This window comes from Geospiza fortis, unplaced genomic scaffold (assembly GCF_000277835.1).
Source record: "Geospiza fortis unplaced genomic scaffold, GeoFor_1.0 scaffold84, whole genome shotgun sequence".
Lineage (NCBI taxonomy): Eukaryota > Metazoa > Chordata > Aves > Passeriformes > Thraupidae > Geospiza > Geospiza fortis.
Window position 1 is genome coordinate 3,086,867 of NW_005054363.1, and position 16,104 is coordinate 3,102,970.

Sequence of the window (16,104 nt, forward strand, 5' to 3'; positions counted from 1 at the left end):
TTTCAATGTGTTTCATTACACTGGATTCCTTTACAAGCCAAGCTGGTATTTGTTTGGCTGAATTCATCTTGGAGTTGTATGGGAATGGACACCTCAAATGCTAATATCTGATTTTTATACACACTGTAACATCTACACTAGTTTTTGTGGGGATTAGGATTCTATGGGCAGTGGCTTTGTTCAGGAGCAATTAATTACATTAGTGTTCAGTAAACCTGAGAGTGTATATTTTACTATTTATCAAATATTTGTCAAGGGATTATCCATTAAACACTTCTTCCACGTAAAGAAAGAAAGAAAGCAGAGTTCATTTGGATGGCAGAGGTTTCACCTGATTGCTATCTTCTGGCCTCAATCTAAAGAGAAGGAGGGAGACCTGCAAATACCAAGCATTTAAAATTCCAGTGTATTTTATTGGACAAGGAAACTTTATGTTAAAAAAACATGTACTTTGAATGATTTCCAAAATATATTGTTGGATTCAAAGTTGTGAAATGTAATTGCTTTTACATCCTGACAGAGCCACAGGATCTGGAGTGGCTTAAGGATAGTGAAGATCGAAGGCCAGAATTTCAGAGGCAGCTTAGTCCCACTAAAATTAATGCATGTTAGGCACCTAAATGCCTTTGAAATCTGACTCTGAGCCCATAGTTTTTGTTGCTCTTAATACCTTGGACATTTCTTTATGCCAGCCCTTCGGTTCAACTCAAGGAACAGGAGAGGGATTTCCTGTGTCGGTCAGCAACGTGCTGTTTAGCACTGGAGCTAACCCCAAGCACAGGGCTGGGCAGTGCTGCTCTGGGACTCACTCTACATCAATATTACTGCAGTAGAAGTCAAAGTTTAATTGCTGATGCGACATTTGACTCCATTCTACAAATAAGTTCTGAAGTAAGGCGGATGTCAAAGAACAATTTCCCCTTCCCCCCAGCCACTTTTTCTTTTTCTCCTGGGTTTCAATGTTGCTCCCAAGACTTATTTTGAGAGGGTAATATATATCCCAGCAACATGGACATCACTGTTCAGAGCTCTTTGTGTAGTCATAGTTTTATGGATAATAATACTATGCTGTCTTTAAAGGAAGGAGCAGCCTTAGAGAATCAGGCTGGAAAATAGCTAAAAAGTGTAATTTCTTCCCCATCAAATTATAAACCTGTACTGTGCTTGCTGAAAGCACATAATGAGTAGAAAGTGAGCACTAATCTATTTGGCTCTGCCTGAACCTTCATATTTCTATTTATCTCAGTGGGAGTTTTTAATATTCTACTGATGTTATTTTATGTTTTGCTGACTTTCAGGTTGAGATATTGTCACTTAGAATCATGTTGACTGCCTGAATGCAAAATCAGACTTTGTGAGAATTAATAAAATCATTCTATTATGGACCTTGGAGATGGCATTAGCTGATATAAATAGTGTCTGAAAATGATGTAATGAGCTGGTTTTGCCATTATTTCAAGGTTCTTTTTTATACCCTTGAAAGGGTTTTGCAAAGGTATATGCATATTAAGGATCAGATTCTGCTCACATTACTGGGAGAGTATCTCTAATTGAGCTAAGCAACAGTGCTGAACGCATGAATGAAACTTCTTTCCAGTTGCTACTTCATTAATTGCAAATTACTTTTGCCTGGTCCTCAATTTGCCCTCTGATTTTCCCTGGGTGCCTGCCTCCTCCCTGCCACAGTTCCAGACTGTGGTTATTGAACATGCAGTGGCCTTGCAGCTGATTCAGTGAGGACTGCAAAAAAGTCCTCACTGGACTTTGTAAAGATGAGCAAACTTGGTGTAGAGTTTTGACACATAAGCTGCTCACTGTGGTGTTGAAGTGTAGAATGTGCAGTGGTGAGGAATACAATGTATGAACTAAGTAAACTGTAGCTCCTATTGGCTGTTCCATGCATGGCTGGAAAATGGCTTTTTAAAGTAACAGTAAAAATGTTTTGTTTATAACAAAGCTGGAAACACAAAAAAGGTAAAAATTAATTCAGCATTCTAAATTAAAAATACATTAAAATCTGCTATGTAAATACAACATTTAGTTATTTTGTAGTGGAACTTAACTGAATGATCTTGGAGAAATAATGGAAACCTGTTATTAATACCTACATCTTATCCATCAAGTTCCTTATTCACTTTGCTGCCAGATAATGAGTTGAAATTCAGGCTCAGATTTAAACGCTTGGTATAAATGAGGCATATTATGGGAGAGCTCGTGAATGAGATTCAGTTCCACTTGGAAGTGTGAAGACAAACAATGGAAAGACTTTCAGATAGGAAGAGTCCTGGGGAAACAACAGCTGACAACCACCTCATTCTCCCTTTGATTCAGTCTTGGTGAATTTTGAAGTGAAGCAATTTCAGGGGAACTGCAGAGTTTTATTATGGCTGTTTTTAAGATCACTCAAATCTGCAATTTCTCCAAATAACTTAGGAGGCTTTTAAAAAGATTTGGAATGGAACCACTAAAGTTGTCCATTCTGAAAAGTGACCCCAAAATATCAACCTCTCCTGAGAGCTGGTAGAGAGGTTGCTGACGCATTTAAGGCCCTTAGAAAAGTGCTACAGTGACTGAGTCATCATGGCCTTATCCTTGAAAGCACCTAAAATACTGACATGCTTTTATGAACTGAGATCTGTATAGACATTTTTACCTTGGTCCATCATTTAGCTGCATTGGTTATTGCTTTTTTGCCTACTCAAAGCCTCTTTGAATGAACTCATGTAAAGAAAAAGAGGACAAATCCTCCAGTTCATGTACTGCTTTTCTCAGTAGTTTCTGTGTGACTGAGGATTCATAAATAATAGAATTATGAATGCCCAAGGAATCTTTCTTCATTTGTAACATTTTCTATTCAGAGCACTTCAATTCCATAGCAAGTCTGTAAAATCTCCAGCAATTATGAGTTTAGACTCTAGTTTTCTCACCAGAGAGAATCCTTCTCCAAGTTCTCCAGTGGTTGCCACAGGTACAAATTTTACAAGTGTGTGTCATTTTTCCATCTTCTTGCTGCTATGTCCTTGTGGTAGAGGCAATAACATGGCTAAAGGCAAGTTGACATCTCCCAGTAGTAAGACAAATTATTAAAGAGTGGATTCTTTATTCTTCAAAAGTCAGGACTGTGGCATTGAATAAGTCCCCCAAATTTCAGCTTAGGATGGCAGGAATACAAATTATTTATATGCAGCACAGATAAATTAAGGCTGATTGGTGGTGGCAGACTTCAAATGGGAGGCATCCAGACCACTTCTATAGACAAGAAAGTATTTCTCTGGAGGCTAAAAAAACCCACTGAAAGTTCTTATATGTGCTTTAAAAATTCTTTGTAGGTGTTTCTGGAAGGTGAAGTTGGTTGAAGCGTGGTGCTAATAACACCAAGGTTGTGGGTTCAATCACCCCATGAGGGTTGGACTTAATGATCCCTAAGAGCTCCTTCCAACTCAGAATATTCTGTGATTATGTGAAATGCAAAAATATGATATGCAATAGAAATATATTGTCAGATGGATACATTTGATGTCTAAGAAATGGAGAAGATTTATTCAATATTCTTAGTGCTTGATCATCGCTCCTACATGTGCCAGGTTGTACTTGAAATCACAAGGCAGAACAAATTGAGAAAATGTGTCTGCTCAAAGAAAAGTGGCTTTTTTGCATGAAAAAAGGCTAGGCCTGCTCCTTAGGTAAGAAATTAGTCAGGAATTGTGTATTTTTGTGATTACATTTTCGGATGTGATAGATTCCTCTTGCATGCATGCAAATCAGTGGGAATTGCAAATTCTTCCATCTTTCAGGAATCAGGGTATTATAGTTCTCCGTTGTCTCTTAGTTGAAGTAAAATATTTCTCTCAGTAGAGAACTCTTAAAACCTTTTCTAATATGATTTTTTCTACAGCTTTCCAGTGACATCTTTACTACGCAGGCATGCATGGTGGCCCACTGGGAGTTTCAGTTCACTTCTGATTATTTCCCAGGCTTTGGCCAGGGAATTTCTCAGGCTCAGACAGTTCTGAGCAGTCGTTTCAGAGCACTCCTCTTCTTCACTGCACATCAGTGCCAGATTTTCAAAGATGCAAATACAGCACACTGTGTGACAGTTCTGTCTCTGCAGCCCAAATGCATGTATTTGAAAAGGCAATTCTCTGTGTCTGATTTTGAAACTTCCAATGATACTACAGTGATGCTATAGAGACAAATTAGTTCTTTCAACAACAGAGAGGGAGAGAGATTAATGTTTTAATCAGAAGAACAAAGAAAAAACACATGTATTCATCAGTAACAGGGTTAATGGGGAGAATTTACTCTTTTAATTAAAAAAGTGAAAAATTAAGCCTTACTGTTAGCTTGTTTCTGTTTCAGATTATCTGTTTGCATCATTACTTATTAATCAATACTGTGTTTCCGTGCAGAAGGAACTTATTTATTGTATTGATATAACTTTGCCTGAAGAACAGAGTGGCTGCTTACAGTGCAGTGATATTGAAGTAGTTTGAGTTATAAATATTTTTAATGATCCTGTTGTTGATGGATGGATTTTTCCTCTCGGCAAAGGTGAAGGCTTACCCAAGTAGCTTAAGAGAACAATTTGAGTGTCAGTTTCACAAGTGAAAAAAATCCAAAAAGGAAAAGGAAGCAATTCATTCACAACGGGACATGGTGCAGAGGAGGATAACCTGCCTTCAAAGATTTTTGTTTCGAGTATTATAATGTTTAATAAATAGTTTACTTCAAAGGGCTTTGCTGGAGAAAAAAAATAAAATAAGCAGCTTTCCTGCTATTCTTGTTCACTGGTCCAGTGTTGCTATAAGTAGCTCATATCCTGTCCTCTGTGGTCTCAGGTGGTTAGCTTTTGTTTGAGAAACTGAAGCTTCAACCGAAAGAGCTGTGCCTACCAGTTAAATTATTAGGTAGTTGACAATATGTCTTGAAAATCAATGGAACTCATTGTGGAACTTGGCGGGGTGACTTTGGCAGGGGAGGAGGGGACTCAGTATTATTTTGGGTGATGAGCAAGGCAACAGGTCAGATCATGTAAAAATAGAAGTTGCTAAGAAAGGCATCCAAAGTAGGTTCATCACTTTCATCTGCCCCCATCACACACTTTTTTTTGAGCATTGTTAAACTTTCGTAGAGTACAAGATATATTGAGAGGTCATTTGATCTGTTCTCAGTGTCATGATTGGCTATAACAAAACCCATTCTTATTTGAAGGTTTTTTTTACATGTTTTGTATCCATTTCAGTATTTCTGTATTGTTTTATTTCTGCTAAATGTTGTACTTTGTGTTTTTGTTTCATCAAGTAAAGAAATGACTCAAGGTTTAAAGGAAAAGGCATGGATATTTCCCTAATAATAATAATAATCATCATCATCTTAGGCTTTCTAGTTCTGGGCGTATGACCTAAGCTGCTGTTTTCTTCCATTGTTTTTAATTCTGAGTTGTTTTAAATCATTTGAGGGAGTACTAGTATGTTGCTGTCATTGTTCTAAAGACTCATGGGGATGAGGCACTTGCCCAGTGATTCAGAGACACATTCTCTGGCCCAGATTTCAATGTCTTCCCTATGAAATATCCTGTATTTCCAGCCATGACAACTCCAAGCCAATGAAACGAGAAATACTCTCCTCCTGTGATTTTTGTGAGGAATAAGTTTTTGTCACTAAGGATTGATAGGGAAGGAGGAGAACTCTGAGTTCTCCTCAGGACAAACAAATTCTCCAGGAACAAGATACCGTAATCACCTGTAAGAAGAGCTTCAGACAGGCAAACCACAGCCTTTCTCCAAGACCAAGTACGTAAGGTATAACACTGAGCTGTCTCTAAGTCTGTTTTTCTATTCAGTAATGTGTGATCTACAGTAACATCCTTAGTTAATCCATCTGGAGGAAAGTTGGTTTTATGAAATAATCCACACACAGAAAATAGAAGTGATTCTGAGGATATTTTATATTTCACCCCTGATTCTTTTGGGTCTTTATTATTGGCTGTCATCATCTGATGACTGTGAAATAATTAGTCCTCAGAACATCTTGAGTAAATGTAATTGCTTCAAATCAGCCCTTGTTCAACTTACAGCTAATGAATAACTATTACAGACTAATCAGTGCTATAATGGTAATTAGTTAAGCGGGTAAAATAACTGGAAATTAAAATGATTAAACTTGCCTTTTTAGTAATCCATGTTGATCTGTGAGCAAATGATGAATCAGAAATCATATAGGGTTCACTTGTGTATTTATGTCACTTGGACAAATCCTCTGCACTTCAGACAGTAGTTTGGAGGGAGAGGATGTGCACTGTGGTGGTGTCCAGAGCTGCCAAAAAGTCCGAGGATTGTGCCTTGTATCACCAGGGGCCCTTTCAGCCCTGTTCTCCTTCACCACCTGTGCACGTGCTCATATTCTGCCAAGTTCCTGTCCCACTCCTGCAGGCTCTTCCTTACTCAAAAACTTAGTTGAAGTTTTGGGTGTGTACCATGTGGATGAACCCTTATCTGCTGCCTGCACAGTCCTGGGTCCTTTCCACATCTCCAGGTCCAGAAATGGCTTCATCTAGATAAACTGCCTGTAGAAAATTAAGAACCTTTTGTCTTAAGCAAACTCAAGATCACAGTGCAGATTATGAAGACAATGCCATGGACACAAGATGTGAAACTTCTTCCCAACCATCCACCAGCAAATGTATGACTTGCCTCATTTTTATTTTTTTACAGAAGAGCCTTTTGTAAAGGTCCCACTATGAAAAAAGCCATATACCTGTGATTTCTTTTCAAGTAGAGTGTAGCTCTGTTTTTCTGTCCTGTGATCTTTTGCTACTGTTTCCTGGCTAAGGGACAGCATTTTTCAGAACTGAAAAAAGTAACAGTCTGATTTTGCCCTGTGGTTTTCTAGAGCAACATGCAGAAGCCAGAGGGATACCTTAAAGCATCCCAAATAGCAGACACTTGAACTTCACCCCTAAAGCTGAGATGTTGCAGAAAGTTTCTCTTCAAGTCTGGAATTTACTGGGTGCATTACTGGCAGAATTTCTTTTTACTGTGTGATGTACTATCTAATACCTTAACTGAATAACAAAACTTCCTTTAGAATGCCTTTCAAATGTATGAGAACAAGAGAAAGCCTTGTTTTGTTCCATGTTTCATGTTGCTGATCATAATAAACTCCCTTCCAGTTAACCCCTCGTGCTCAATACATTCTTTCCTGTGCAAGAGGAAGACTCACAGCTGTAAGATAAAAGGTTTTATAACCTCAAAACAGAAATAGATTCTTACATTTACTTATGTAAATGTATAAATATAATTTGTACATACACACTGTGGACTTCTATGCTTATGTTATAAATAATGTTGTTTATTCAGATTGAATTTAGGTAAAAAGGAAACAGTTTAATGTAGAAATGAATGAATCAGATGATGTTTGCACTTTGTGTGTTCAGGTAATATGGTTCTACATGTGATAAAGGAGCTTAATTAGTTTCCCTCCTCCCCTCCCATCTGTAACTTTGTTGACATGAATGTTAAATGAATTAATGAAATTATGAAGCCAATTAATAACTGGTATTTCAAATATAAAAGTCAAACGTTGGGAAGATAAGGCTGGGAGGAATGGAAACAAAAAGAAAAACCAGCAAAGATAAAATATTCTTTGGTGGTGGTTGTTGACTCCTAGACTAAATTGCCTTACTGCCCCCATTGTCAAACATTCAGTTTTGTGGACTCCAGCGGTTACAATGGCTCTCTGCATTTTACATATGCTATATTGAGTATTGTTTGTCATCATGGGAACCTGAAAGTGAATTATGCAAATTTCTCTTCTACTTGTGGTTTAATATTACACAGGAAACAATATAAAGCATAGATTGTTAATTGCAGTTCAGGTTTGTATTTATTCTGTCAAGCTAGATATAGCATTTGTTCTGTTTTTGTAAGAATTGTGGGAGATTATGGTTGTCATAAGGATGTTTTTATGAAACACAGGCAAAAGGGAGAAAGTATGGGTGACATACTGGCTTGCTCTATTTTTTGCAAGCAAATAGCAAACCAATGATAGATGTAATATATGAGCAGGTTGGTTTTGTTTTTTTTTTAAAGGAAAAGAGCTACTCTAGATTTTCAGGAATTCACAGTTTTTTTCAAGGAAGGCAACTTAAGTCTTAGAACGTATGTGTAAAAAAAGCTGTTTTGTTGTAGAAGTTGTAGTTGATTTCTGAAAGATGTGAGCAGTAAAGATTGTTTATATTTTAAACACTATTCTCTCTCTCTCTCACCATAAATATATATAAATGTTCCAATGTTATTCTAAGCATTCTGGTTTTGTTTTCCTGGCTCTTATGCAAAGAATATCTGAATATTAAATCAGTAGTAAGTATGTGCTAAGTGTGCTGTGGAACTAAGCTTTTCTTCAGTGTACTTCCTAGAATTTTCTATAAGTAAAAGCAGGATTGCTCAGTATGTATAAAGGTTGAAGAAGTGGCTAGAAAGAAGTGATAACTTGGTAGCTGGGAAAATGCTGCATCATAACTTCAGAGTGGTACAAGCCAGGTTGAGTTACTCTAGGGAAAATGGGCACTGCCTTAAAAAGATTAAAAGCTGAAGGATTGTGGGAGTTCAAATATATGGTCTGTAAGGGAGAAAGAGCAACCAGAAAACCAGCTCCCACTGAAAGGGGAGCTTATCCTACCCTTATCTCTAATGTGTTCTGAAATCTTCTTTCCTCACATTTTACTTTAAGTAGCTGTAAACAAAATGACTTTGCCAAAGTCTCTATTTTTAGTTGATTTTAAAGATAATAGAGTTGTTTTGTCACTCTCATTGACATTAGCTTTGTTTTCAATGTATGTAATACAACTTAAAATGAATCTTAGCTTACGTTAACTGATATTACATTCATGCATTCTTTTCTAAACGAAAAATGCTGTCTTTGGATGCCCTCCCTAGAACGAAACATTTCTTTCTTACTCTGTTTTGAAAAAAACAAATTGAAATTTTTGCAGTGTGCCCTTCAAAATACAGATTTGTCTTTCACATGATACTCATATGATGCTCAAGAGCTCAAACATAAATATTTTTCAAGAAATGCTGAGAGTCTCTAACATTTCTTTCTTGAGGTTTCCTTTTTTTCTGTTGGCTACTTCATGTGGCATAACCTTGTCAGATGTTGAGTGTGCAGTGGTGTTGCCTGGTAATTTTTCAGATTGTTACTGTACTGGTGCTGCCTGTGAATTCCAGATTCTCCTTATATGAAACCCAAAAGAAGCAGTAAAAAGACAAGACTCAGCTTTCACTTCAGTTACAATTCAGTCACACACCAGAAAACTCACATTTCTGGTATTGATTGTGTTCATTTACCACAGCAAAGTGCATTCATTGATAACTACCTGCTGGTATTGAATCAATTGTATGTGAAACACGGGGCATTATTGTCAGGTAGGGTAAATAATATTGATTCTATTTTAAAATGAATACAGCATAGGAGAAATTAATTTGATTCTATTAAGTCATTAAATTATGCTCTATCAAATATATAAACAGTGCAGATCATGCAATATGATATCATAAGGCAAGTTTTAGCTGCAAGTTTTAGCAAGATTTCCCCTCCATAACTGTAGCAGAGACATTTTAGTTTTGTTTTGTATTAAAGGGGGAAGAGAAATCCAATGCCTGTAATCGATCTTAAGGTAGGATCCCAACTGGTGCCAAGTCCTCTGACACTCCTTAAGTGGAACTACAGTCTTAACTGACTGCAGTAAGCCTGGCCCTTGGTCATGCTGTAGGTCAGCAGACTTTGAAGCTTCAAATATCATTGTGACTATGGACTCTGCTGTCAAAAGTCCTTATCTTCCAAAATTAGCAAATAATCAGAAAGGGGCAAAGGGAGTTGTGTTGATTGATCATCTTTGAAGCCATTGGCTCCATGAAGGAATAGCAAGGAAGGACAATAAGCTCAACTACCACAAACATGAGTCAACCCATAGATGGCTTTGGATTGCTCTTGCATCTATTCCCTTATGACAATGAACTGTCTTACAGAAAACGTGTTAAACAGCAGCAGCTAAAGCACTGAAACTGTGAAACACAGCACCCTTTTTTGCATTACAGGTGACCATACAACTGAGACTTAGTCACTGATCATGTGCCTCAAACATTGTCTTCATAATCTGCACTGTGATCTTGAAGTCTTCATATATGAGCAAGTAAGTTATTGATTATCACATTCCATATGAGGAGAGTAGGAGGCACTGAATTCTACCTTGTCTCATTGCAGATACTTAGTAACAAAAAACTTGCAACCAAGCTGTAGCTGTTTGAACAGGTATCTAGAATTCCAGTTTGGAAACAGAAGTAAGTCAAAAGAGCTGGAGGAATAAAATAAATTGTCTGTAACTGTTCAAACTGGAAACTAGAATTCCAGTTTGGAAACAGGAGTAAGTCAAAAGAACTGGAGGAATAAAATAAATTGTCTGTAAATGAAAAAGGGGCAGAGGATGTGAGCCATGTGACTTGCAATTGGTGGATACAATTTCATCATGAGTGAAATTTGTCTGTAGAAAGTAATCCATAAAGAAATGAAGGTAGATAGATAATTGTCACTAATCAGTGTTACAGAAATCAACAAAAGCATCTGTGTGATACACTTTGACAACAGTGTCTCAGTATCATGTATACAGATGTCTTTAAGCATCAGGCTTAAAGGTTCAGAGCAGTTCAAGTGCCTATTTTGCCACCTACAGCAAAATTCAAGTACAGTTTATGTGTCTGAGTCCAAGAAAGTGATCCAGGAGGTTTAGGATACAATAACCTTCTGAGTGTCCTCAGGACACCTAAAATAGGTTTCACAGCTGTCTAACTAAAGGTACCTGTGTCTTCTCAGCAACCCTGCTCTGCAGAACTGGATATCAAATCACTTATCCTCCCTGTGCTGCTGAAACAAAGTACTTGAGTGCAGCTCAAGTCTCCTGGGAGAACAGTCTTTGGAAAACATCTAGCATGGGTGGGCAGAATTGAGTTCAACCCAAAGCCCAGCAGCTGTGGCCACACTGATGAAAATTCATAGCAGTAAAAGGTAGAGGTGGTCACTTTTTGCAGCTCCCCTTGCTGCTGAGAGCACTTGCCTGCAAGACTGGGGGTGGAAGTTCTGTGCTAAGTTCCATGTGACAGAATTAAAATTTACTCCATGCCTGCAATATGTTGTAATTTCCAAGCCTTAGAGAGATAGAGGGAGAAACCCTGTGCTTGAGACATTCTATGGGGAAAGCAAATTTTGATCCCCATTTTCAGAACCATTTTCCCATGTCAGACCAGGTAGCTGGGCAGAATGCAGTTTTCTCCTCTTCCCAGCTGAGTTCCTTAGCCTTTAAGCCACATAACTAGTTTTGTTCTTCCCTTGTCCCATTTGTCCACTCAGGAATGGATAACTGCCTGCCTTACACAGCAGCAGTGGTCTTCTTTGAGCGCCTTGTAGTCAAATTTGTAAATATTTTTATTATTGAGTCCATTTTGAAGTATAGAGTGCTGAGCTGCTTGACTGCCCTTTCACCACTCTGCTTGGTGTGTTGCAGTTTTCATCTGCTGATGAAAGCACCCCTTTATTAGCCAGACCAGTATTGCATTGTCAGCCAAATTTCAGCCATGTTGGATATAGTTAAAATTTAAAGAAAAGAAAAAATTTTGCAATGTGTCTCACTTAAAAAATTTATTAGTGAATAATGTTAGAAGAGTGATCTGTTAAACTTTGATCTTATCTCACTGTGAAATGTCCTCAGTTCTATTTCTTTGCAGATTTGACAGACAAACTGGGAAGCTTTAAAACTTCCAGATAACCTGCATGTTTCCTCCTAAAATTATACTGAGTAGTGAGAGTATTGTGATGGATAAAACCAGTGCTAATTATTTCTAGTCCTAAAACCCTTTCCTTCTCTTCATCCTCACGTTACTCTACACAGCAAAACTCAGGAATTTCTCTTTCTCAGCAGCATTCTTTGTTGTTCTGAGTTCCTTTTCCTGTTCCCAGACTAGGTTTATATAATTATTGATACACAGACTCACTCCTGTTGCTATTTATGCCAAGTGTGATGAACTGGTGTGTAGAAAATAGATGTCTAATTATGGATGTGTTACCCTACCTGTATTATTGCCACTAAAATTCTTTCCAGTTGACTGGTTTTTGCCTTGTGGTTAGTGGATCATTCCTAGTCTTCTCCCAGAGCAGAGAAATTCACTGATTAGCAACAGACTTAAGAAGTTCAGATGTCTTGTGAATAGTGCTTTTGTTTTGGTTTGTTTTTTTTTAAGCAAAGAAGGGCAGTTAAAAAAAACACAACAAAGTTTTCTAGTGATTAAAATAAGTGCACTGCAAGTTGCATTTCACCTTTTAAACCAGCTGAGATATTAGTCTGATGACCCCGGAAAACAGCTTTTGCATCCAAATCAGTGGTAGCTCCAAGTGTAGTACTCCAGATCTAGTGTAGGTTGTCTGAGCAATCATTCTGTTGGATTACACTCAGAAGAATGCTGGTATGAGGAATAAACATCATTTAGATGCATAATTAGATAGGACGGAATGTGTAAAATCTGGGCACCCTGGTCTGGTGGGAGGAATCTCTGCCCATGGCAGGGGGCCAAAACTAGATGATCTGTAAGGTCCCTTTTAAACCAAACCATTCTGTGATTCAATGAAAATGAATCTCTAAAAGAAATCCTACAATGGCAATTGCAAATATATTTCCCATGGTCTTAAGAAAAAAGATTGCTCAGTGAAGTGGAGAACTGGTAAAATATTTATTCAAAGTCCATTATCTTTGAGTTTGCTTTGCATTTCAGGAAATATTCCTAGCTTTCTTTCTGACTGTTTTCATTAGCAGGATAGTCAGAGAGTTTCACATGTTATGTAAAGGATTGTGTCAGTAACAGAGATGAAATATGGAGATCAGTATGTGATCAGTATGTGAATGCTTCACAAAGACTCAGTTTAATTAAAAAATTGAACACTGAATCACTTTAACCAAGAATTTCATAATGTTACTGTGAGGACAAAATCAATTATGGTTAAATCAATTATGAAGTAATGGCCAAAGCTCACACAATATAATAACTTTGGTGGGAGCAGCTATGAGTTATTAACTGAGGTGCTCTAGTCCAGCTGTAGTTTGGATGATTGCCTTTTACTGCCCTGTCAAGCATATTTCACAGGATCACAGAATCCTTAGGGTTGGATGGGACCTCTGGGGATCATTTGATCCAACCCCCCAACAAGTCAGGGTCACACGTAGCAGGTGACGCAGGAATGTGTCCAGGGGGGTTTGCAATGTCTCCAGAGAGGAAGACCCCACAGCCCCCTGGGCAGCCTGTCCCAGTGCTCTGCCACCCTCAGTGGGAAGTTCTCCATGTCAGGGTATTGCATACAGCATCATTCAGCACTTCATCCCCAGTCCCAAGTCCACTGGACAATGTTGCTGCTTACTGATAAATGAGTTCCAGGACTCACTTCTTACAGGAGTGTTAAGGGTTTGGGCTAAGACAGCTCAAAAGTTGTTTAATCATAGAATCATGTAATAGTTTGATTGGAAGGAACCTTAAACAGCATCTCATTCCAACCCTCCTGCTGTGGGCAGGGACACTTTCCACTAGACCACATTTGCTCAATATCCTGTCTAACCTGGCCTGGAACACTGCGAGGGATGGGGCATCTGCAGCCTTTCTCAGCAGCCTGTTCCAGTGTCCCACCAACCTCACAGTAAAGAATTTCTTCCTAATATCTTATTTAAATTTACCCTCTTTCAGTTTAAAGGCATCAATCACCCTTTCTCATGTCACTAGAGGCCCTTGTAAAAAGTCCCTCTCCAGCTCTCTCATAGACCCACTTATGTAGTGGAAGGCTGCTCCAAGGTAGAAGTGGCCCCTAGAGAAGAACTGGGCTCTGTTCTCCAGACTTTTGTGGCACATTTGGACCTGAAGAAGGAAGTGTCTGTATTATGTGGTACTGAGGAGGTACAGCAACAGACCAAGCAAAGCTCCAAATGTGTGTTTTGAACCAGGAAGGAAGATAGAATACAAGTACCTTCACTGCAAAGTGACATATGATCATGGATTTGTATTGCCAGATTGGATTTAGGTGCTTCAATTTTGCTTCAGTGTCCTACTTTAGGTATGTAAGTCTTTTTGAACCTAGCCCTTAGATAGCAGCAAATGTTGTCATGGAAGGTTTGAATTACAAAAGCACTAGTCTGTGACATAAAAGAGCATTTTAAGTCCTGCATGAACAGTTCTGCCAGTAATCATGGACGCAACAGCATGTATTTCAAAATGACAAAGGTTAGAGAATGTGCATCTATTGCTAATGTATGTATCCTTCCTAAGGCCATGAAACAATCATTGGAAATTTAATGGTAGGAAACAGGTATCACACCAGTGCTGTGCTATGGCTGAGACTTTCATGATGATTTAGTATCCAGTATAATTCAAAAACCATAACTAAACCCTGTTTTATTGCCTATAATAAAATCTATAGATTTTGGGTGGATTTTCATTGTCTTACTGTCACTCGTTTACTTTTTTGCATCTGAAATGAAAATGTAATTTTTTTAAACTGTGGAATGAAAAAGTTGAGTACAATTAAGTGGTTTTTCAGCAGCCCCCTCCTGAAGAAGACAGTAAGAATGAGGGATTTATTTTTCAAACAATTTTTTTCCAGGCAGATATGTTCTTATTTATATGCAGTGTAGTAATTCACTTAGTTCTTACTGAATTCAAAGTTCTAACTAAAGTATCTTGGGTGACACCGTGAACTGAGTGAAATTAGTGGGACTACTGACAAAAACAAATCCAGAACAAGATCACATCCAGGATTTAAAGCCTCTGTATCTCTAACCTGGTCAGTAATGGTACTCAACCCCCTAAATCAGTAGTCAGGCTGTGTAATTGCCATGGTGTGAGAAGAGAGTGTCTGTCGGGAAGACATATGGAAGAGATTATCACACCATTTATGTAAAACTGCACCATCTTGGATGACTTGAGTTCTCACACATGTACTCCTTTCTCACAGCTTCCCCTCATGACCATCTAGACTCCTGCTTGGAATTTTGAGTTTGCAGCAGCCTTACAAGGGTATCTGGACTTGCCCAGGGGGCTTCATATTTAAACTTTCCTAAGTGCGTATTTCAATCCAGAGAGGATTAAAATATACTGAATCAAATGTCTGTAAAAAGGCCCTGGCCTCCTACACATATTTTTCTCCAGTTGTAGATGTCATTGTGCTACCTGCTGTACAAAACAGAACAGAAAGATGCTGTGGCTTACCAAGTAGTATTTGGAAGTGTTCCAAGGCAAATTAACAGACCAAGCTCTAACCAGTGCTTGCCCAACCATTAGAAAACTTAGTAAGCTGTGAAAGAATGCAGTTTGCTCTACAGTTTTCTCCCTGTGAAATGCACAGACTAAAACCATTTTTGCAGTCAGTGGGAATTAAGGTCTATCTAAATGTTCTCTGTGGTTGTAGGTTCATCCTCACAGTGAATGAAGACCTCTCTCTGCTCTGCTTTTCCCTCCATTTAAGTGAGTGCCAAAAGTAGCGCTGAGCTTGAAGGGAAGAGGAGTCAAACATTTATTATATCCTGGCCACCCAGAGGGGGAAAAACATTGGTCCTACAAATGAAGCAGCATTTGCTTGACCTTTCTTTAAATGAATTTTACTCAATAGGTTGTTTTTTTTTTTCTAGTGAGGTTATGTTATGTCCCAAATCAGAGAGTACTTTTCAAAAAGTACTTCCATACTAAACTTACTGAATAGCTTACAAATTTGTAGGTAACGAAAAGGAATCAGGGTGCAAAGTAGTAAATATCTTACAGGTTTTGGTTTGCTATGTAATTGGTACTGCAGTTTTACACATCTTTGGCTTTTCCCTTTTTATAAGTAATTACCTTGGTTTCTAGTCAAACCAGACTCTACAGGTTGCGTTTGTGAGCCTTGAGCCATTTATTATCAATGGACTTGCTTTTTATTGTGAAATCCCTTACTCCAACAAGTTACTGTGTCAAGACATACAACTGAGTTTGTAGTCACCTATGGCCAGTGCAGCTCATGGCAGCCTTTATTAGTTGGGACATCCGT

The 16,104-nt window shown here is 38.2% G+C and overlaps 1 protein-coding gene across 1 annotated transcript in view; it reads left to right on the forward strand.

Annotated features, from left to right (window-relative positions):
• The window catches only part of PCCA (propionyl-CoA carboxylase subunit alpha), a 201,998-nt gene that overhangs the window by 159,793 nt on the left and 26,101 nt on the right, over nt 1-16,104 (forward strand). The window lies entirely within an intron of this gene.